The sequence below is a fragment of the Zootoca vivipara genome, chromosome 11 (genome assembly GCF_965207765.1).
Source record: "Zootoca vivipara chromosome 11, rZooViv2.hap1.1, whole genome shotgun sequence".
Classification (NCBI taxonomy): Eukaryota; Metazoa; Chordata; class Lepidosauria; order Squamata; family Lacertidae; genus Zootoca; species Zootoca vivipara.
The window spans coordinates 37,823,258-37,845,510 of NC_142594.1; the positions used below are offsets into that span (position 1 = coordinate 37,823,258).

Sequence of the window (22,253 nt, forward strand, 5' to 3'; positions counted from 1 at the left end):
GCATTTTGGCTCAATAATGAGTTCCAGCAACGATAGTATTGGTTCTGTGTATGGTTAAACCATCATAAGCCACAGAAAGAAATATGCCAAAGCACAAATGGGGACCCTATCTTAGTGCCAAGGACCATTTCCACAATTAGGATAGAAGCAATATGGACCTGACAGCCGTATGTACAATGAAATTCCTCCTCCACTTTCCATGAAGTTTTAAAAACAATTTTAACATGGTACGCAGAACAAATCCAATTCGACAAAAAATAACCAATTAAAAAGAGAATATGTCCTGTTTAATTCCTTTAAAATAATAGACACTTTTGTTAAAGCCAGTATACAATTATTGGCCGTTGCGGGGGGGGGGGAGGGGGACAGAGAACTCCTAAGAGATATTTTTAAAGCACCTTTTTGCTGACTCACAGCCTTGGTGGAGGGCAACAAGCTCTAGCCAAGGTTTCTGCACACTACAGGTAAATACTACCCAATATTAATTTGGAATGGCTTTAGCTCAATTTCCCGGCAGACAAATTGGGGTGGGGTGGGCCTACCTACAAACATTGTAATCATATTTGTTATTGACCACAAAGAACAGAGAATTGCCTTTTCCTTTAGGAACAAGAAACCCATGCTCACACAGAAACAGCACACCAGTCATTTCATACCAAGGTCACTGTCACACTGCAGAAACTAGAGGGGAGGGGAAAAGAGAGCAAATGCTCTTATATGCCTGCCAAACTCTTTCTAGGTAATTTTCTTCTACAGAAACGCAGAGTAAACAGTTTTTACATTACTGCCTGCCAATGAATAGAGAGGGAAACAGGCAAATGTCTTCCAATGCCACTACCACTTGTGAACTTCGTAGTACCGTAAGCAACAATCTGTGTGACCAGATACAAGTGCCATTATGGGCCACTTACACAGTAGCTCAGAGCTTTCCCAACTGCTCATGTTGGTGACATACTTTTTAGACATGCATCACTCTCTCATGCTAATTGTGAAAATCCAGTTGCAGAGTCTGCCAGGGATGTGGCACATGCTAGATCGCTGTGTGACTCCAGCTGCTAGGGAAGAGACCACCGCTGGATCCATATTCAGAAGAGTACTATATGCAGTTGGACACACACAAACACACCCCATCATAACGATTCTGGAGAATTCTTGGCACTAAGGGCCAAACTGCAAGGGGAGCCACCAACCCCACAATTTGCACTGTCAATAAAGGTTCCACTGAAACAAAGAGGACCATTTTGAAGATGCAAATTGAAGCCCACTCCCCAGGCTATCACCAAAGCTCTGCAGTGTAAGATCTTGCTGTTTTGTTGCACTTATTGGCACCGCTGTACCAATGATCTTCACACATTACTAAATCACACGTTACCTCCTCTCATGCAAGCCTGACCAGGCATTTAAGGTCATTCCTCAGGTACCCCTGCCCTCTTGAGGTGAGGAAGGCGACAGATTAAGCAAGGGCCTCCTTTTGGAAAGCTCTCTTTGATGAGGTTCACCTGGTACAGTATCTAAGTCTTTTGTCTTTTCAGCACTACAGGCATTCTAGAATGGTTGAGTTGACTTTTTTATTGGGCTGGTGTGATTTTTACTGCTATGCTGCTCTTATTGTTTGTTAAGGTTTTTTTATTGTTTTCAACTGCGTCACAATATTTAAGTAAAATAACAACAACATTGGCATGTACTGTAGTATAAAATTTTAAGATAGGCATACATGAGTTGGAGCTCAAAGGATGCAGACTGAAAATCACTTTGCAAAGCAAATTTGGTAAACTGGACAGTGTAAAACTACTATTTGTGGTCTTCGTGTCACACTTTCACATGATGACGAGACTGCGTTCCAAAATTTAAAAACCCAGTGAAAGCCAAGCTGCTTAGACCTTCCTAAGTAAAGGGTACGCTACTTCCAGGATTGTTTCTGAATTGTCTGATTGTTGCTTGTCATGCTATTATCTTGGACGCGGACTTTGTAGAGACAGTTGGTGGGAAATCAGAACTGCCTTGTTGTCTCATTGACTGAGACATTTACGCCTCTGCACTTCTGGCAAATGTCTTCCTGCTGAGTACTTTTGCAATGTTTACTGTGCTAACTACGCCAGCCTCCAACAAAATGCAAATGTTACCACAAGCTACCGGTATCTCTACCAGTTATCTATAGCACAGGCTGCAACACTATCCTCAGTGTAACAGATCAACTCCGTTTAAACTTAAGACGTCTGGATGCTGTAATGAAGTCAGGGATTGCTAGAAGAGTGTACTGGTTTCATCTTATCTTCACCCACCCAGAAACAAAACACATTGAATAACTGAAACTCACAAAGCAACTGGAGAAATGAACCATATCATCCAAAAGGAAAAACAGAAAGAAGTGTTTGTGAATGACCAGTGAACAACAGTGTTGTTTTTTTAAAATCTCAGGACATTGAATATTTGGTTATGTTAACAAATAAATTGAGTTCTGAAATGAGGCATGTCTGTCACATTCCCAACTCACTTAGAACCCTAAGCCATTTTGGAGTAAAGGCAGAATACATGTGTAAGAAATGAATGAACAAGTGTGGCAATCTGAATATTCACCTTATGGTGTAGGTTTCATTGACAGATGCTGGCAACGGTGCTTCTTTTGCCTTGGCAATTGTGCTGAGATTAGTAAACCATATTTGGCGCAGCTTTCACACAAGAGTGTTGGCTTTGACACCCACAAGTGCCCCAACTGTCAGCACCAAGGGACACTATGGGATAAGGGTCCGCACAACAGACTGCTTTTCTCTGCTTAAAGCTGTCATCATGGGCCAGTTCCAACCTAGACGATCCCCCAGGGGGTGCTTTTGAAACTATTTCGTTTTGCAAAGACTTGCAAAAAATAAATAAATGCATACATATTCAAAGGGCATGTGTTTACACAGCGGCAGGTGGACAGAAAGTAGTTAGAATTAAATTAATTATTATAATAATCATCTGAATTATGCAAGAAATATTTTTGAATAGATACCAGAAGGTGACTGGAGTGCCTTATTTGGGGGGGGGGAGACATCTTAATTTTGAATACTGGTTTAACATTTGCCACATTATGTTCCTACATAGGGGTCCTTCTGTTCCTTGTGTTCTTCTGTTTTCACAGCACATAAGAACAATATACCTTTCTGAGAAGGACAACGATGAGGAGAGAGCATTAAGAAGTTCTCAATGGTCTTGAAAACCAAAAAGTATATATTCAACCCTTTTCCAGTGATATCCTTGAAAAAGACGCGAGACCTGCATTTATTGTATAAAATGCCAGATACTGCCATCAAACCAAAAATGTGGATGTGGCAACTGTGGCTACAAACTATTAATTCAAAGTATGCATAATCTGTAAAAGGAAAATACCAGATACCACTGATGCACACAGCTCTCAAAAGCAGTAGATTTGAGCTCTCACTACTAATTGAATTTCACAGGCACACAAGACTCCCAGGAATGCGGGACACATCCTCCTCGAGCCATTCTACCACCAGGGAGAGATCAAAAAGGCACTGCCTTGTTAAAAAACACTGGGGTTGTGTTTTATATTCTCTATTTGGATTGTTCTGCACTGGAGCCTGATAAGGACTTCATGATTTTGGTGTTTACCTTCTGAACAAAGAGAAGCTGGGCTTGAACATTACTGGCATTTCATTACACATTACATTTGCTACGGGGAAACTTTCAAGTCTTTTCCAACTTTAGCAACAAGCCACAGACACTAGAAATGGTGGCACTAGGATTATCCTTCACAGGAGTCACAGTGGATCAGTTTAAAATGAAGTTTCCCATTTTGAAATGCAGGCATTGTATTCAATGTTAGTCAACTCATGGAAATTAATAGATGTGACTAGGTTAGGTCTATAATTTCAACTTGTCTTTTCTAAATAGAACTTAGTTGAATACAATCCTATTCAAAGTAATAATTAAAGTATATCAAAGGGTAAAGGGACCCCTGACCATTAGGTCCAGTCGTGACCGACTCTGGGATTGCGGCGCTCATCTCGCGTTATTGGCCGAGGGAGCCGGCGTACAGCTTCCAGGTCATGTGGCCAGCATGACAAAGCTGCTCCTGGCGAACCAGAGCAGCACACGAAAACGCCGTTTACCTTCCTGCTGTAGTGGTACCTATTTATCTACTTGCACTTTGACGTGCTTTCGAACTGCTAGGTTTCCAGGATTGTTAACAGTAGCCTACGTCAAACTCGTGACCTCCACATGTTTGAACTATAACATCCATCAGTCACATCCAGTTTAGAGACAAGAAACAGATTTCTTTGGTAATGTACACATTCAAGAATCTTAATTTAACATGATCAGTTACTTGAATGATGCTGAAATTCCTATGCTTGCCCACAACTTATGAGCATCTAATTTGTGTGCATTCAGCTTTAAACATGTGGCAAAAAATTTTTAAAGGAGCAGAAAGCGGGTAGGGATCTGGGGGAAATGACTTTGGAAATACCACCCACCATTTAATCCCGTAGGTTTTGACTATACACTGTTTTGGCTTTAGACACGATCCCCAGAACGTAACACCCACTTAAGTTGCTGGCTTAAAGTGAAGATACCTAGGATCAGGCTTTAAGTGTCCAGAACTTTCCACAAACAAGAGCTGGAATTCACTGGACAAATCTCAATCATATAGAAAGTAGGTATCCATGTTGTTTGGTCAGCAGCCACAAAAAATCATAATATAAGAACTAAGCATGTTATAATGTTCAGATACAACTTTACCCATACAGACCTCCACTGATGATCCTGACCATATACAGAACAAATAGCATAGACTCTGGTGCCTGAGATAACTAACTAGTCCCTGGACCCAGTAGTCTAAGGTTTGGGACATTTTGCATGAGTTGAACACACCTGACAAACCCTAAGGTTCATGTGCTCCTCCCACAACTCTCTTCATGCACAGCTAGGTAGACAAGTAGCAATCTTTATTCTCAGTTTGTTGTTGCATTGAAATTAATGACCATGGGTTGTTGTTGTTTTTTACTAATTCTGGTCAGTTTCAAAATAAAAACATTATTTATGAAGGTGACTGGCTTAAATTAAGCATAGTTAGTGTAAACCACAATCCCCAGTTCAACTGATTTTAAGGTTTATATTTTTATATATATTTTATATATTGTTCTAAAGCTAGAGAGTTACAGAAAAACATCTACTTCTGCTTCATTGACTATGCAAAAGCATTTGACTGTGTTGACCAGAGCAAACTATGGCAAGTTCTTAAAGAAATGGGAGTGCCTGATCACCTCATCTGTCTCCTGAGAAATTTCTTATGTGGGACAAGAAGCTACAGTTAGAACTGGATATGGAACAACAGATTGGTTCAAAATTGGGAAAGGAGTATGACAAGGTTGTATATTGTCTCCCTGCTTATTTAACTTATATGCAGAATTCATCATGCGAAAGGCTGGACTAGATGAATCCCAAACCGGAATTAAGATTGCCGGAAGAAGTAACAACAACCTCAGATATGCAGATGACACAACCTTGATGGCAGAAAGTGAGGAGGAATTAAAGAACCTTTTAATGAGGGTGAAAGAGGAGAGCGCAAAATATGGTCTGAAGCTCAACATCAAAAAAACCAAGATCATGGCCACTGGTCCCATCACTTCCTGGCAAACAGAAGGGGAAGAAATGGAGGCAGTGACAGATTTTACCTTCTAGGGCTCCATGATCACTGCAGATGGTGACAGCAGTCACGAAATTAAAAGACGCCTGCTTCTTGGGAGAAAAGTGATAACAAACCTAGACAGCATCTTAAAAAGCAGAGAAATCACCTTGCCAACAAAAATCCCTATAGTTAAAGCTATGGTTTTCCCAGTACTGTAGTGATGTATGGAAGTGAGAGCTGGACCATAAAGAAGGCTGATCGCAGAAGAATTGATGCATTTGAATTATAATGCTGAAGGAGACTCTTGAGAGCAAGAAGATCAAACCTATCCATTCTGAAGGAAATCAGCCCTGAGTGCTCACTGGAAGGACAGATCCTGAAGCTGAGGCTCCAATACTTTGGCCACCTCATGAGAAGAGAAGACTCCTTGGAAAAGACCCTGATGTTGGGAAAGATGGAGGGCACTAGGAGGAAGGGGACAACAGAGGACAAGATATTTGGACAGTGTTCTCGAAGCTACGAACATGAGTTTGACCAAATTACGGGAGGCAGTGGAAGACAGGAGTGCCTGGCGTGCTCTGGTCCATGGGGTCACGAAGAGTCAGACACTACTAAATGACTAAACAACAACAACAACAAACCCCCTCTGGGAATTTATGGTGAAGGGTAGGTAAAAGAAAACCTGTAAGATAGAGAGATCGAGATAGATAGAGAGATAGATAGCATAAACAAGAGGCCATGTAGAAAACACGAGTTTTTAAGGAAGAGTCTCAAATGAAGGGAAGGAAGCAATGGACAAATGCTTTCTTAATGGCATACTACAAAACGTTCAAAAGTCAATGTGTTTAATATCCCGGAGCTCGTAATAAATCTTGAACACAGGTCTAAAGCAAAGCATCGCATAAACTACTAGGTTAAAGAATGATAAGACTGAACTGGATTCCTTCTCCTAATATTATAAAAACTACTTTTCCAGTACATCTTTGGTTCAGTTTCCAGTCCTTAGCAAGCTTGGAATTAAGCAACTAAGCTCCGAAGCAAACATAAGCTCCCTGGTGTGTGTGCATGTGCTACCTAGGGAATGCGAACATTGCAGTCCAATCTACAAAAACATGGCAAGAAATCCAGCAGATAATAAGCACGGAGTGGGGGGGGGGGTAGACGGACCCAAACAATAAACTGTGATACATAATCTACAAAGCATGAGAGAGAAAGATCTAAAGAGAGCCTGCAGGAGCCTTTTATTGAAAGAGACATCGGTTGACTTGTCCGCAAATTGATGGCAATCATGTCAATTAACTTACCCAATTGCTTTGCCACTGTTTGAGCAGGAACCTTTCCTCTCTTCTTCTCCCTGCCCTCCCATGTTCAGAATGCCCCAACATCAAAGCCGGCTAGCTTTGTTTCAGAGACCTTTAAAAACTATGTGCATTCCATATGTGAAATGATTCACCTATTCCCAGCTGTGGCACTTGCGGGGGGGGGGGAGAGAGAGAGAGAGCTGGTTGCGGCAGGAAGTAGGCTGGAAGCAGTAAGGGATCAGCTGAAGTCTACAGGAACAAAACATTAGAGAAGCCCGAAGAGGATAGGTAACATTGACAAAGCCTGGAATTCAAAGGTAAGTAAATCTCAGCTGCTTTATTTTTTTTTACTTGACAATTAGAACTGTGGTCTATATGGCTTTAACTGGTTCCAAATGCAAACACTCCATTCAGGAGTGTATTTCTGGTATTGAGAATTGTGTTTTTTTTAAGAGTACAGTTGTACCTTGGACCCCGAGCACCCTGGAACTCGGACATTTTCAGCTCCCAAACACCGTAAACCTGGAACTGATTGTTTCAGTTTGCAAACATTCTTTTGGAACCCAAACATCAGACGTTTACCTTCCCGCTGTAGCGGTACCTATTTATCTACTTGCACTTTGACGTGCTTTTGAACTGCTAGGTTGGCAGGAGCTGGGGCCAAACAACGGGAGCTCACCCCATTGTAGGGATTCAAACCACCGAACTTCTGATCGGTAAGCCCTAGGCTCTGTGGTTTAACCCACAGTGCCACCCATGATTGGTGCTCATCAAATATCCTTACCTGCCTGGATCACACATCACAGTATGCCAAACAATGGCTTACCATGAATGAGCAAACATGCTGGTCTCTGCTGCTAAAATCACGCCTGATCAGCTTCTCCCTTTCCCAAGCGAAAAGGAAACAAACCAGAGCTCTAGTTTAGGGTTACGTTTTACATGAATGGTCTAGTGATTGGAGAAGCCATGCCTTGATAAACTCTGCTTTTATACAAACCTTAACAGTGTGGGTGGGTCTAGACTTGACACCCCAAAAGTGTTTAGGAATCTCTTTTTTCCAAAGACCTTTTCATGAATAAAGGCTACACGCTTACTAGGAGGTAAGCCCCAGTGAAGTCCAGGGGCCTTACCACCGAGTAAGCTGCAAGTCTATGCCTATCAGACAAGGCAACCAGAGCTTGAGGGAAAGAGGTGACGTCTGCTACAGTTTTTAGACAACCAGTTTTTAAATTCTTTGTATGTGTATGTTCTACTGTTCACACTGGAATTCAAACCACTAATCATATATCAGAAGTGAACTTTTGAAACTCTTTACAACCCTTTCTCCTCTAATCACCTGCCCAATGTTTTTTGACTTCAAATGCGGCTAGAGTAATTTAAGATATGTGTTTTGTGACAAACATTTCAGTTCAACGAGTAGCAAATATAGCTTGCATTTTGAAAGCAAATTTAAGACCTTGGCTGTCATTGGAATTTATCCCCCTGCCCTACAGGAAGCAGTTTAAAAGTGTATGTAGGGGAAATTCCCACAATCCAGCATTATGTCTCATCATGATCCGTGCCCAAGAGCCAAGTTTTATAGAATCAAAAATGTGTTCTTCAGACTTCTCTAATCATGGCATTTGGGGATATCTTGTTTTTTGTACACCCAAGCTTCCCTCCCTCCGTATACTCACATACACACACACACACACACACACACACACACACACACACACACACTGCACTATGGAGAAACACAAAATACACACATAAAAGGTAAAGGTAAAGGGACCCCTGACCATTAGGTCCAGTCGTGACCGACTCTGGGGTTGCGCGCTCATCTCGCATTATTGGCCGAGGGAGCCGGCGTATAGCTTCCAGGTCATGTGGCCAGCATGACAAAGCCGCTTCTGGTAAACCAGAGCAGCACATGGAAACGCCGTTTACCTTCCCGCTGTAGCGGTTCCTATTTATCTACTTGCATTTTGACATGCTTTCGAACTGCTAGGTTGGCAGGAGCTGGGACCAAGCAACGGGAGCTCACCCCGTCACAGGGATTCGAACCGCCGACCTTCTGATCAGCAAGCCCTAGGCTCAGTGGTTTAACCACAGCGCCACCTGGGCCCCTATGGAGAAACACAAAATACACACATACTTTCCCTTAATTTCTGTTAAAGCAAGGGCAAAACTAGGCTTTCTTTCACCCAGGTCAGAGACCTAGTTTGGTACCCTACATGTGCATTTGTGTACACACAGACACACACAGGCTGGGAGCCTCAATGGCACCCCTCTGGAGGCTTTGCCCGGGGCAAAAAACCTGGCTAGCTCCCCCGTAGCCACGGCACTGATTAAAAGGTGCTTGGAAGTCTGCACCTGTAGAAAGTTTGAGACTCAGTGACATGAACCAGGTAAATTTCTTCCCTCTGAGCCCGAAACTTAATGAATTTTTTACATGACTCATCTCCCTATAGCTCACATGTAGCAAGTGCATGTACGGAGAACACTGCTTTCTCAATTGCAATGATTATATCATTCAGTTTGCACATAGTGCTAAGCCAAACCTTGGCTTGGTGCAAACACATGAGTGTGCAGGTTCTTAGAGAGATCAGGGCCACTCCACGCCTCCCCCAATCCTCCTGCTGTACTATCCAGGGCTAAGCCATGGTTTGGCTTTCTCGTATTATCCAAACCTTGGCTCATGCTATGTCTTGCTGCAGAGTCAAACCACAAGCTGTAGGCAAGATTTATTCTTGGCTTGCAGCTCCTGTAGGTTTGCCTCCAGGAGACAAACCACAAGCACAGGTTTGGTTAACATGCTAAAGCCAAACCATGGCTTAGCCCTGGATAGCACAGTGGCAGCAGGACTAGGGGAAGTGAATAGTCAACAGGCATCCCCAAACTTCGGCCCTCCAGATGTTTTGGACTACAGTTCCCATCATCCTTGACCACTGGTCCTGTTAGCTAGGGATCATGGGAGTTGTAGGCCAAAACATCTGGAGGGCTGCAGTTTGGGGATGCCTGGAATAGTAGATTTACCTGCTCACACTAAACCATAGCTTGCCTTAGCATGTGATCCACGAAACCGTCAACTATACCAGGCCTGTAAACAGCCACAGCTAGTCACCAGGAATAAGTAAAAGAACAAAACAAAAACAAAAAAAACCCTACCTCTAGTTCAGTGTTTCTCAACCAGTGTGCCTCCAGATGTTTTGGGACTACAACTCCCATCATCCCTAGCTAGCAAGACCAGTGGTCAGGAATGATGGGAGTTGTAGTCCCAAAACATCTGGAGGCGCACTGGTTGAGAAATACTGCTCTAGTTAACTCAACTTGTGGAAATTAGAAAAGGATTTTTTTTTTACAGCTGTTCACATTTCACAAACATTTCATGGGTTAGAAACATTTCTGGGCTTATTTGCAAGGATGGGGTGGGTAAAACGTTGTATGCTTTATTTAGTTCAAGGCAACGGCTTTCATTTTAGGAATCTTGTAACATAAAACTGCCCCCAAATTTGCATCCAATTATGTATAAATTATGGCTGCTGCCATGCAAATTTTAGTATGCAAATAGCTGAAAGTGGGGAAAGTTTCTCTCTGCTAGTGGAGAAAAAACTTAGGGGTTTTATTCCTTACAGAGGAGTTTATAACCTGCAACAGCTATAGCTGAGCAATGTGCTTTTCTAGATCCTGTTTTTATACAGTCATACCTCATGATACGTCCGCTGTGGGTTGCGTCTTTTCAGGTTATGGAAGCGCCGAACCTGGAAGTCCCGGATGGGTTACTTCCGGGTTTGGTGCGTCCGTAACCTGCGTGCATGCGCAGAAATGCTAAATCACGCTTTGCGCAGAAGCACCACATTGTGTCACGCGCATGCACAGATGCGGCGCTTCACGTTGCAAATGGGCTGCCAGAACAGATCCCGTTCGCAACATGAGGTACCACTGTATTCCCATTTGGCATTGCTGCTTCTTTAAATGCGAGTAGAAGCTTTCAGCAAACATCAAAATCATATTCCTCAGGCAGTGCATCTGGGGACAGGCCTAGCTATGCAAGCTTAGCTAGAGCTGCCCACCTTGATTTCCATCATAGCCTCACTGAACCCAAAGGTACATGCTAGCCAAAACTCTGCATTTATTCACCCTAGTCCTTGCTTGGCATCTTTTTCTACTGACTTGTTTACACTTCGTAGGAATCTTGCTTCATTCCGCCAAAGAGGCTCTTTGTTTAGATTTTGGAGGAGAAACAGCTTTAGTTTTGAAAGAACGCATAATGGGAATTGTATTTGGTCTTCCGTAAGCCCCAAAGACCCTCCTATTAAAAAAAAAAAACTTGATCTAACGAAGAACCTCTCACCTATGGGGATTAATTTCTCCTCAGAAGTTTGTACCTTCTATAATTAACCCCTGCTGCTGCCTGCTACCCTAGGTTATGAAGGCTGCTAAAAACCCACTTGAGGTCCTGAAATTAAAGAAGGGGAGGGGTTGCTATTACCACAGCAACTAAGGAAGCCTATTTACAAATGCCAGTGAAGATTTGAGAACCAAGGAAGTAGCCACTGTCATCCCAGTGAAGGTGACTGCACTAATTGTGGGACCTTCCTCAACATTTCTTCTGTAAAGCAAATGGAGTTTTTCAATGAGACCCTGCAAAGTGGGGAGGTAAATAAGAGGAAGAGATCCATTATCAAATTGGCATGCAAACAAGTGTTGAATCTTCAAAGTAATGCAATAGCTGAAGGTAAAAGGGTAAAGGACCCCTCAACGGTTAAGTCGAGTCAAAGGCGACTATGGGGTTGTGGTGCTCATCTCGCTTTCAGGCGAAGGAGCTGAGCCGGCATTTGTCCACAGACAGCTTTCTGGACCAGCATGACTAAACTGCTTCTGGCGCAATGGAACACCATGACGGAAAGCAGAGTGCACGGAAACACTGTTTATCTTCCTGTCGCAGTGGTACCTACCGGTATTTATCTACTTGCACTGGCATGGTTTTGAACTGCTAGGTTGGCAGGAGCTGGGATAAAGCAACGGGAGCTCACCCCGCCGTAGGGATTCAAACCACCGACCTTCTGATCGGCAAGCCCAAGAGGCTCAATGGTTTAGACCAGGCATCCCCAAACTTCGGCCCTCCAGATGTTTTGGACTACAATTCCCATCATCCCTGACCACTGGTCCTGTTAGCTAGGGATCATGGGAGTTGTAGGCCGAAACATCTGGAGGGCTGCAGTTTGGGGGTGCCTGGTTTAGACCACAGCGCCATCTGCATCCCATACAATATAGCTCAGTTGGTAGAACATGAGACTCTCAGTGTCTCTTCCAACTCTATGATTTTATTATTGAATACTTGTAGACCTTTTACTCATTATTTTTCTATTCTTTAGGTAAAGATGAAGAATGCCAAAGTTAATGGTTCGCCTTTGTTTTGCCTTTTACCAAATAATGCAAGCAACATCAAGGTAGCAACATTTCAGTATACCTTTCCTGAGCAGTGGGGTTTTAGACTCCTATTAATGAGTGTACACAATCTAATAAACTCCCCCACAGTTTATTTATGCAATTTGCCACCAGTATTAGAAACAGGTTACACATATATGAAGATTAGTAGGTTTCTTAAAAACACGTGTATTTCACAGCATTTGCTTAAAGTCTTGGACAAAGAAGGGTAAGAGGCTAATTATGCAGATCAGCATCACTTACGTTAGGAGTGCCTTTCATCAGCTTTATACCAAATGCAACCTCTCCTGGGCAGAGATAGCCTAGCCATGGTTACCCATGCAATGATTACATCCCATTTGGATTACTGCAATGTATTGTACATAGATCTGCCTTTGAAAATGGTTTAGAAACTTCTGTGCAGAATGCTAGTATCTGGAGTTTTGACTGGCACTGTGCCTAGGAATCATTTCCCGCCAGAAATTCACAAGCTGTCTCTTTTCACTTCTGGACCCAATTCAAAGCGCTTCTGCTCGCCTTTAAAACCCTAAATGGCTTGGAGCCCAAATATTTGAAGAAGCACTGCCTTCCATACCAGCCAGGCCACACATTGAGGTCAGCAATCAATACCCTTCTCCTGAATTATATATTATTTAAAACAGGGGTGAAGAACCTGTGTCCCTCCAGCTGTTGGACTCTAATCCCCATCACCACTGAGCAGAGATTTCTCATCCCTAGTTTACTAGAACTGGGAACATGCCCTTGATCAGAAGAAAAACAACATTTGATAATATATTTTCCTCACCTTTCTACTTGCATAGGAGCTTATGATGTCTGCCTTTGAAAACACCACATTTTAATGGGGTAAAAGTTATCTATTTATTACATTTATCTTCCACCTTTTTTCCAAGGAGATCAAGGTGACATATATGGTTCTCTTTCTCCCCATGTTATCCTCACAGCAACCCTGTGAGGAAGGTTAAGCTGAGAGACAGTGACTGGTCTTAGGTCACCCACTCATCTTCATGGTCTCCCAGGTCTTATAGTCCAAGACTCTAACCACTACACCAAAGGGACACAAAATATAGGGTCTGTATGTACTTTTGCTGGAATTCAGGATATTCTACCGCCACAATATGCTTTCCTAATTCCTTAGTTGTTTCTTTATAGGAGATGCTGCACTCAAACTGCCACAAAGGTACCTAGTACAGTAGAAACAGAAGTACAGTACATACATTACCTTTCCGCAAAGAGTAATGGAAATCTATACAGTGTCATCACTCTGCCAATATGCAGCTTCAAGGCCTGTCCACACTTCAACAAGCTGTTCTGAACTCCAAAATATTTACATTCCAAACAGCAATACTGGTACAATTTCCACATAATAGTGGCTAGCACTTGTTTTCTTCAGAATTGCAGCCGGCAAAACCTGAGTCCAACCCTACCATAAAAACACAAGTTTCCAGACAAGGACGGCGCTGCTCCACTACCTGACAATACTGGTTTGGATCCAGATTAAGCTGAATTCCATTGAACTCAGTGGAACTTCCCATAACGATGACTGTCTTTTCACATTCATTTCAATGGGAAAGTAATGGGCAACTAAGTAAAGCTGGATCCAAACCACTACTTTTGCTTGCTGGGATTTATTTAAAACTTAGGCTGCAAACAACAGGCTACATGTTATGGAGCAACGGGATCTTCCTCTCATCTGCCCTCTCCTGAATCTGCTGCTCATTTTTAACCATACATTCTGATGGCAGAAATTACTTGCTTGAAACATGTTTCATCCCACTACCACCTACTCACACCTGCTTTTGTAGGACTTACAAAAAAAAACCCAGGCAGTCCTTTGGAGTGCAATCCTTTAATGCAAATGTGGAATTGGGAGTCAATTGTTTTGCATACAGAAGTGTGCTGGCAGAATCTTGGCTTCCAATTCTATCAACCAATTTTTCTTACGTCTCTGCTCATAAATTCAGGTTACAGTACACCATGTGACTTTCTACAGTTCACCTATTAACTCCCAACCAGGTACAGGACCTCTTTTGGAGCTGCCCCCAAATTAATAAGACTCCCCAGGGAAATCTGAACAGTTTCATCTCTACTTTCTGCAAACAAGTAAAAACGCTGCTGTTTCAGTTGTGTCCTTTAAGAATTAACCACTGCTATATATATATATATATATATATATATATATATATATATATATATATATATCCCTGCGGAATACAATCAATCCCCAACAGTCTAAACTATCCGTCAGTGAAGGTCCGCTGGAGTACATGCCAACAGAACTACTCAAGAGGCAGGGCCATCGGTTCTTAGATCAGGCATAGGCAAACTTTGCCCTCCAGATGTTTTGAGACTACAATGCCCATCATCCCTGACCACTGGGCCTGTTAGCTAGGGATGATGGGCGTTGTAGTCCCAAAACATCTGGAGGGCCAAGTTTGCCTATGCCTGTCTTATATGTTCAAGGTGGGGGTTGAATCAATTTGCATAATAAAAAAATCCAAATTATCAAGATGAAGAATTTTCTCCATCAGCTTCCAGATGCAGATCTACCAGGGCCTGACTGAAACGGGTTCTAGAAAAGTGTTATCCAGAAGTGGAGTTACTCCGCAGTTACTCGGCCACCATATGTTCAACTTCAACAGTGGAAGATTCAAAAGCAGCCCTAAACCTGGCTAGCTCATCCCTGTCTAAAGATGATTTTATCAGTGGGTGCATCACTACGTCTCTTTAAAACATAGGAAGGATGATATATTACGTCAACCAGAAGGCCAACATCCCACAAATCAGGCTCCAGAAGAGCTTGATATATACATTAGGCAATTTTACATTAGGCAATACTTAACTAATTATGCTAGCGAAGTGTCCTTCAATATCAAAATGTGTACAGACTTATAGTACCGTATAACCCCTTGACCAAAACAATGCAAAAATTATCAAGGAGTAAATGCACCACTCAAAGACTCCATTTGATTGGAGACCCTTTGCCATTCTCTTGCATATCAACTACCTTTCATAAGGTCTTAAATAAATGAGTGTGCACTAGGGATGCACTCCTATGTACATTTCCTTGAGAATACGGTATGTCCCACTAAACCCAGTAGGACTTACTTCTGAGTAAACATGCGCAGACTTCAGCTGCAACCTTTGATCTGCCAAGATCTACTTGAAACTTGCAATCCAGAAATATAATCAGCACCACAGGGGTACAGCCCTCTTTCAGCAAATCCAAGTAAGGAATGTACAATGCAATGCTAGTTAAGAAATAGAGCCAAGACTTTTACTTGGTTTTTGGAAGACATTATTACTGAAACTATTTAAAGTCATTACACAATTCTTCCCTTTCAAACTAACAGTAAGATCACACAGGTAATGTTTTAACTACAAAAGAAAATATTATTTGGAGTACTTGCAGTTAGAACGGGTGTATCATTTACTGTCACAAGCAACAGTGGCTGGGAAAACAGAATAAAGAAATAAGAAGCAATACTATTACAGTCATACCTCTAGTCACGTATGCTTCAGGTTGCGTACGACACAGGATACGTACGCGCCGAACCCGGAAGTACCAGAACGGGTTACTTCCCGGTTCGCGCATGCGTAGATGCGACGAATGACATCACGCACGTGCACAGAAGCGCCGAATCACGCCGCGCACATGCACAGACGCGGCATTTCATGTTGAGTACTTCTCATGCTGGGCACAGGGCTCCGGAACGGATCCTATATGCAACATGAGGTACCACTGTATAGTAAAGGATGTAAACTTGGGACAGCTAGCAAGATTCAGATACTATGCAGGACTTATTGTCAAAAGTGGTTTACTCACCACAGTACTGGATTTGCCTCTTGGACCTACTGCAAATTGAATGTTCCCCAGCAGGGAGAAAAGAATGAATATAATAACAGAATGATTCCTCCGCACAACTGAAGTCAAAGGTATGAGCAAGACTGCCTACATTGTCAAGGAAAAGGGATACAGTCACTCTGGAAAGTTTAAATCTGCTACCGGTATCTATCCAATAGCTGCTGGAGCTAATTCTGCCATTTCATTCACAGGCTACTTGTGAAAAACCAGCAATTTAAGACATGGCATTTAACAAGATGAGTCTGTGCAATACTTCTGACACCGTCTGGCCTCTAGATAGAAGATGATAGTCTATTCTGTACTGGATATTTATTGGGGTTTTTAATTGCAAAATTGTTCAGCATTGCCCCTACATAATTCATTGGGTGGGAAGTTATTAGACAAAGTCCACATCTTGAGTAAGCCTCTTGCTGACTCGTGGGTACTATATTTTATCTACTCTAGTGCAAATACATTTGAGTCATCACATTACTCTTTATGTTGAAGGTGAAAGGGCCTCTTCACAGCCTGATATGATACGGGTGTGGCCCTGATAACCTCCGGGTGTTCCAACACTAACAATAGCTAGATTCAGAATAGCCATTCATCCATTGAAATATGTAAGAGAATCTCCTTAGCAGACTGTAGATTGTTTTTAAGCAGAGAAACATTTCTGCAAGAGTTGGGATATGGTTCTATCCCTGAAGTGCTCAAGACGTAATTGCGCTTAGAACAGAAGTATACAAAGCTTTTGTTGAATGTACAAAATTGCTTGCAATTTTCATGATAAATGAAGGTCATTGGTCAATACAAAAAATAATAATTATGTTGCACTGTTTCACAGAGTCTAAAACGGCTTGTAGTTTTATTTAGTATCAAGTGTTTCCCAGCGTGACCAAGACACAGTGCACAGAGTAACGTAAGGGGTGGGGAAGAGAATACAGTATTAAACCATTTCATATCACTAAAATGTCCTGATAACATTGCTGCTTTACCTCAAATCCTGCTAGGATTTCAGCCTATTTAGTTCTACTGGCTTTGTTGGGGTTAAAGGTAAAGGTAAAGGGACCCCTGACCATTAGGTCCAGTTGTGACCGACTCTGGGGTTGCGGTGTTCATCTCGCTCTATTGGCCGAGGGAGCCGGTGTACAACTTCCAGGTCATGTGGCCAGCATCACAAAGCCACTTCTGGTGAACCAGAGCAGCACATGGAAACGCTGTTTACCTTCCCACTATAGCGGTACCTATTTATCTACTTGCACTTTGACGTGCTTTCAAACTGCTAGGTGGGCAGGAGCTGGGGCCGAGCAACAGGAGCTCACCCCGTCGCGGGGATTCAAACCGCCGACCTTCTGATCGGCAAGCCCTGGGCTTTGTGGTTTAACCCACAGCGCCACCCGCGCCCTTCATTGGGATTGGATCAGCTCAAAAGAAAATATTCCATCTGAAATTAATGGTTTGATATGAAGTCCCAGAGGTATTTGCTCAGTGTACTTAGCAATTCAAGACCTTTGCTGACATTAGGAAAGAAGAAGTCAATTTTGTATACAGCATTCTAAGTCAAGGATGTGGTCCTACAAATGTTGCTGGACTACATTTCCCATTATCCTCAATCATGGACCTTGAAGGGCTGAGGCTGATGCATGCTGGAGAGTGATAACATCCGAGGGCCAAAGGTTCCCTGTCCCCATGATATATACAGCATAAATCCTTTGGAATGTTATGCATATGCTCTCCTATTTCTAGCTTATACTTTCAGTAACTACTTAGGAAAATGTCCAAGTAAGCAAACTTCTCGCAGCAACAAACATTTAAAACTGTTATTTTAGAGTAGCTGCATTTGTGTACATAATTTGCTACAGCTTCTTCCAAGTGCAAAATATCACTACCGGTATTAAAAGGGTAAACACAGAATAAATTGTCAGCTTTGGAGAAGAGCATGAGAAAAGTATGGCACACAAAGTTTATGAATAATCCAAACTGCATGCAAACATATTCCGGAGGGGAATTCTAGTCAAGTGATAACCTCCAATTATTTATTTATTTTATATAGGAAAGGACAAAGTAAACATGAAAAAAAATCAAAGTTTTAACACTGGTTTAGTTACTTAAGTATTTTGTTTACTCTTGGGTTTTTTTATAGGAAGGGGCAATTTATCCTTGCATTTTTCTATATTATTCTTTGTAAAAAAATGATATTTATTTTAAAAAAGAAAATGATAAAGATGGCAATTGTCACATTTTTTTTTGAGAAAGTAATGCTAGCAGTTTTTTAAAACGGGCATCTTTTGCCAGAGCACCATTTAATTTCCACATACCGTAGTTGCTATACAGAAATATACGAATAAATGCACACTGAAACTCACTAATATTACAGCAGTACAGTATTTAAATGCAAATGAAGACTTAACTGGCAACACAGATTTTCCATTCTCAAAGGAAATCCTTGTCAGTGTCCAAAATGAACACTAAGGGTCCCCCCCCCCCCATGCAGCAGGCTGACCTGAAGTGACATAGCAATTCCATTTACTAGATTAGTGTCGAGTCTGAGGGGAGCCAACAAGAAGATTGACGAGAGGTAAACACATAGAAAGCTCAGTGGTCCATCCCCCATTGGCAAGGTGCTATTTCAGTGTCACATAAGTGTTATGAAGCCCTTTCACGCCAAGCTACTTTTCTCCTGATAGTCATTGTGACAGTCCTTGGACACACCTGTCTACATAAACAGCTCGCATGCATAAAAACTTGTATCTAATTTTAGATATTGTATTAGTATTATATATTTTAATGTAAGATCCTACAGTAATAGCATATTGCTGAATATGTACAAAGTACACAGTTAGTCTAATTTTGCAACTAGGAAAATGAAACCAAGAAAGAGCCATTTATCACAACACTAGGCCTTTTTGAATCTAACACTGAACTAATATTTAGCATTGCATATCCAAGGCTCAAGCTTTCATGGTCCTACCACCTCCTTTCCCTCTCCCTCCTCTGTGGTGGCCTCAAGGAGTCTGAAAACTTTTGCTTCCACTTCTAAACTAACTAGAAGGTAAAAAGGTAAAGGACCCCTGGACGGTTAAGTCTGGGCAAAGGCGAATATGGGGTTGCGGCACTCATCTCGCTTTCAGGACAAGGGAGCCAGCGTTTGTCCACAAAGTGTTTTCCGGGTCATGTGGCCAGCAGGACTTAACTGCTTCTGGTGCAACGGAACACCGTGACAGAAACCAGAGTGCACAGAAATGCCATTTACCTTCCCGCCACATTTACCTATATATCAACTTGCACTGGCGTGCTTTCAAACTACTAGGTTGGGCAGGAGATGGAACAGAGCAACGAGAGCTCACTCCGTTGTGCGGATTCAAACTGCCGACCTTCTGATCGGCAAGCCCAAATGGCTCTGTGGTTTAGATCACAGCACCCTGTGGAACGAGCACCCTGTTCCATATGAACCCAGAGAAACGGATTAGTTTAGAAGTGGGTGCTTCTGATCTACTCTTCGCAGCCAAAGGAGAAGAGGAATGGGGAGGAGGAAGCACACAAGTGATCCAACACAATTGTCCAAGTTGGACCACAATGTCTGAAATGCAACTGAACTCACAGCCACACAATCTACCATTATAGATGATCGCCCCCAGGAGCAACTAATTACCAACATGTTACAGGAAGTTTCAGACAATGACTGGAAACTTCTCTTGTTGAGTTCCAACCTGTGTTCATCCCATTCTTCATACAATGCATTATTTCATTTATGCAGGCAGCTAAACAGAAAACAAGACTTGCCTGTCATTATTTTTCTGAAAAATGTTACAGAGGGTGCATTCAAACAAAAACACTAGCCCTGTATGAAAGTCTGCAGTCCTACATGCATTAATTTGTGAATACATCCCACTGAAGTCAATGGGACTTGTTTCTGAATAAACCTGCAAAGTGTCAGTTTGCATTTGCAAGCTCCTAGTTTTCGAGGGTGTGCATTTAAAAACCAACAACGTGCATTCCTAAGGTCCAGACAACTTGTGATTTTTATCACATGACGTGTTAGCACCACGCCACCACCACAAAAGTAGCCATGTGAATCAGTCAACCTTTGCAAAAAGCATTCTACATTATCCAACAGCAGTTCCTAAGGGAGTCCTCCCTCCCCCCCACAAAAAGCCCAGCAGTAAGAGAACTAATCAATTCCACCAGCCAAGGTGCAGGTATATGGCTAGAATTTTATCTCAACTGTATTGTGGAGGAAGAGATATGGATTAACTCTCCATCACTCAGTGGTGTTTGGGATGGGAGGGGATGGAAAACCAAGACCAATTAGGTCTGCATGAATAGTGAGCCGCACAGAAATGAAATGGTGCTGAAGTTGGTACATGAATAGTTTCAGTACTAATTAGTCCTCCTGTAATTAAGAATTTAATGTAAACACCTCCTGAGTTTGAATGAGTCACAGCATCCATTTTTAAAGACTATTAACATCTCATGTCATCACAACACCAGCAATAAAGCCATGAAACTGAGTTTAAAGACAAGTATAACACATACATTAAAGTAGTTATCCATATACTTTCGACTGCATGGCTAATTATATTCATAAATGAAACTCCATCTGTTGCTCCATAGTATGTTAGAGATTACCACATTGTGAATGGAATTGCATTATATAACGCCAAAACATTGCACAGTATGTGGGATTGTTCTGAAGTTGTTCTAGATTGTTTTCACATCTGATTCATACACATACAAATGTAACATTCAACGATAAAATGTGAGGATATCCCAGAATTCTCCTCAGCTTTCCAGAAAAAGCACCCACACCATACCAGACAAAGCCATGTTCCTATCTGTGAAGTAGCTCAAGAGGAACATGTGAAAGGCACCCATAAGGAGAGAGTGAGCTGGTTTGCACTACACACTAAACCAAACCTTGCCTTAGTGAGACCACACAGTGCATGGCCCTCTCAGAGGAGCTTGTAGCCACTCTGCTCCTTCTTGGCCCTTGTGGCCACCGTGCATGCAAAACTAAGTCCTTAACTACAGCTCATGCTTAGTGAGGGGTGAGTTTAATCATGTGTCCCAGTTTGGACAACACACACTCAAGCAAATTGTGGCTTGCACAGCACAACAGCTAAAAAGAATGGGGATGGTCAAAGTGGCTGCACGCTCCTCTCTAGGAGTCTGTGCATGTGCATGGTCTTGCTTAAATTGGTTTGGCTTAGCATGCCCTGCAAACCAGGACAGTGTATTCAGACTCCCACTTTTAAGTCTGTCAAGCCCTGGTCTAGTTCACTATTTCTGGGAAATATGTTAGAAGAGATTTCAGAAGGCCTCAGACTTGGTCCCTTTTCCTTTCTCCCACTCACTGTGGCATGAAACAAGATGAAGAGGAGATCCCTTCCCCTGCACAGAGAGGAATATGGACAAGTGCATATAAACTCAAGAGTGGCATAGAGTGAAAAGCAGATGTACATAATATTCTTCTGTTCTCATATTTAACAAGAAACTCTAAAATGCAACAGCAGCAAACTGTAGTATTTGCCAAAATGTATTATTGTCAGCACTGGACTAGTTCACACATCATGATGCCTAATCACCAAACCATGGCGTGGCAATCAAGAGCGCGTGCGCACACACACCCCTTTGGCTCACAGGCATTCTCCCCAGAAATTTTCCACTCTTCCTATTTCGGTTAGTATTACCAATGGTTCAGTTATTATATGACAGAACCAGCAAAAGCAGTTGACCTCTAAATTAAGAGACTGAAACAAGGATTAGAAGCTAGTTTCAAACTATGGTTAACAGTAACCAGGTTTATGGAGGTTCAGACACAATGCTTAACCATAGTTAGCATTAAACCCCCAAAGAGAAGGGGGAAGGGAAGAAGGAGTGTACAAGCCTATGTCTGGCCACCAGAAAGCATCATGAAATTTTACTTAAATAAGAAAATATTCAAATAGAGTTGCCATTCGATAGAAGTATATTGCATGCCTACTCTGTAAATGTCACCACTATTCCGTGTACAAAGGTGCTAAGGTTCATTCATCCAAATTGTGTTCCA

At 42.2% G+C, this 22,253-nt stretch overlaps 1 protein-coding gene across 4 annotated transcripts in view; it reads right to left on the reverse strand.

The window, feature by feature from the left end:
• ARHGAP21 (Rho GTPase activating protein 21) overlaps window positions 1-22,253 on the reverse strand; it is a 107,139-nt gene that overhangs the window by 81,806 nt on the left and 3,080 nt on the right. The window lies entirely within an intron of this gene.